This window comes from Idiotropiscis lumnitzeri, unplaced genomic scaffold (assembly GCF_059441095.1).
Source record: "Idiotropiscis lumnitzeri isolate Australia: NSW breed Sydney's pygmy pipehorse unplaced genomic scaffold, RoL_Ilum_1.0 HiC_scaffold_43, whole genome shotgun sequence".
NCBI classification, from domain to species: Eukaryota; Metazoa; Chordata; class Actinopteri; order Syngnathiformes; family Syngnathidae; genus Idiotropiscis; species Idiotropiscis lumnitzeri.
Window position 1 is genome coordinate 1729171 of NW_028283581.1, and position 2748 is coordinate 1731918.

The window sequence follows — 2748 nt, forward strand, 5'->3', positions numbered from 1 at the left end:
GCAGTAAAAGAACAAGCACAACATGAACATTACAAATCAGCAATCACTGACCACTGCAAAAGGGAAAACCACATCATGGACCGGGAGAAGGGCAGGGTCATCCGCACAGAAGAGAACAAATAACAGCGCTGGATCAGAGAGGCCATTGAGATCTGCAAGCGAGGCATAAAAACCATGAACAGAGACAAGGGAGCCTTCATCCTCTCTACCACCTGGACCAGCATCTTGGCGGAGTGAACGGACAGCGGGGGGCGTGACTTGCCTTCATTCTTGTGACAGGTAAGTCACGCCCTCATGGAACATCAGCTGATAAAGACGGGTCACAAGACAGCATCATGTGACACTCTGAAGAAGGCGAAAGACTTTCGTATTGTGACATGCTCAAGGCCTAAACACTCATCCGAGCAAATATAAGGTAGATTTTGTTCACCTGCCCGGAGAAAAACATCAACGAAAATAATTTGTATTTGTTTTAACCAGTTGGTGGCGCTACCACTGCGATCAAAAATAAGTTGGCAGCCGTCTTCAGGGCCTGAATATCCTCAAATGTGAAAAATTTCGAGAAGATGGATCATCTGAATCATTTTGCAGGAACTTTTGTTGCCACGGAGAATAATCAGACTCTGCGGCACCGTAATAGCCACGCCCTTCGAAGGAAAGTCACAAAAATAGGGATAGAGTAAGATCAATGTCTTGAGTCTTTTCTAGCCAATTTTCAATCAGATTCGTTAAAAGGGCACCGTGCAGTACGTCAAAATGTAAAAAATGATATTGATTGGCGCAAGGTGTATAACTGAATATAAACATATAGATGTCTTCAGGTACAGACTTTTTATGTACATGTGAAGTTTTGGATTTTTAGCAGCATGTGCAGGAGAGTTATTAAGCATTTTGTCCATTGCGGCGAAGGAAATCTTAAGTGAAAACTTTGAAGCCCCGCCCCCGTCATATAGTATTTCGGAAACAAAAAATTTTAGCCCCAGTGTTTGTCCCAGGTCTTCAGATGCTACAGACAGAATTTTAAGGCAATCAGATGAAGCCTTGAGGATCAGGGTGCAAAAGAATGACCCCTGTAAACATGCAAAAAAGGGCAAAAGTCGGACTTTCAAAAATTCATAACTCACTTCCTGTTCATATTAGACGTTAAAATATCAAATTTTTCGCCATGCCCGATGAGACTGCCAAGTTTGGTGAGTTTTTGTGCATGTTTCGGGGGTCAAAAATGCGATCGAACAATCGGAAAAATAATAATAATAATAATTTCTACAAAAACAATAGGGACTTCGCAGCGGTCGCTGCTCAGGCCCTAATAATAATAATAATAATATTAATAATAATAAAAGTAATAATATTTTCTACAAAAACAATAGGGACCTCGCAGCCGTCGCAGCTCGGGCCCTAATAACAATTTCTAGAAAAACAATAGGGACCTCGCAGCGGTCACTGCTCGGGCCCTAATAATAATAATAATAAAAATAATAATAATTTCCACAAAAACAATGGGGACCTCGTAGCGGTCGCTGCTCAGGCCCTAATAATAATTTCTACAAAAACAATAGGGACCTCGCCGCCGTCGCTGCTCGGGCCCCAATAATAATTTCTACACAAAGTCCATTGTGGTGACTCGCCCCCTTTTAAGTAAATTCAAAATGGCCGACTTCCTGTAAAACCTAGCTCATTGCTCCAAGAGACTTTTTTGTAGGTCTTGGTCTTATACATACAGTGAACCCTCGCTACTTCGCGGTTCACCTTTCGCGGGTTCAGTGCTTCGCGGGTCTAAAAAATATTCGGGGGCATTGTAGTTTCGCCGAGCGGCACGACGGGGCGCTGGAGCGGTTAGACGGCCGGCGTGCGCCGAAGAAGAGCGTGGGCGAAGAGGAGAGTGGACGAAGAAGAGCACGTTCTCCCGGACACGATCGGTGGCGACGTTTCGCGCGGTTCGGACCGTACCAGAGCTCCGGCCGGCGTGCGTGGCAGTTAAGCCGTAGAGGAGCACCTTCCCCGGGCACGGGCGGTGCCAAGCGGCCCCTAAGTTTAACCGAATGGAAGCTCCGGAGGAGGAGGGCATGCTCGCGTCACAGTAAGCCGAAGAGGAGCACCTTCCCCGGGCACGGGCGGTTCCAAGCGGCCCCTAAGTTTAACTGAATGGAAGCTCCGGAGGAGGAGGGCATGCTCGCGTCACAGTAAGCCGAAGAGGAGCACCTTCCCCGGGCACGGGCGGTGCCAAGCGGCCCCTAAGTTTAACCGAATGGAAGTTCCGGGGGAGGAGGGCGGGCGTGTGTCACAGTTAAGCCGAATTGGAGCACCTCTTCCGCCCGGGCACGAGCGGAGCGCGAGGCTGTCAGTTATGAATGAATAAATGAATAAATAAATAAAGAATGCCACCTTTCATTTCACAGGGCACACCGGACGGCGTACCAGCAGGTAAAAGTCGGAGTAATTAAATAAATACAAAAAGAATGGCTGGGGAATAAAAAAATAATACGTTTTAATAATAATTTGGTTTTTTTGTTATAAAATGAATTTCACTCTCTCTCTCCCCGTATATATATATATATATATATATATATATATATATATATATATATATATATATATATATATATATATATATATATTTATTATATATATTGTATATTTTTTTTAAGCATTTTTGAAGGTGCGCCGCTACTTCGCGGATTTTCAGTTTTCGCGGGTGGTCTCGGTCCCCATTAACCGCGATAACCGAGGGTTCACTGTACTCCATAA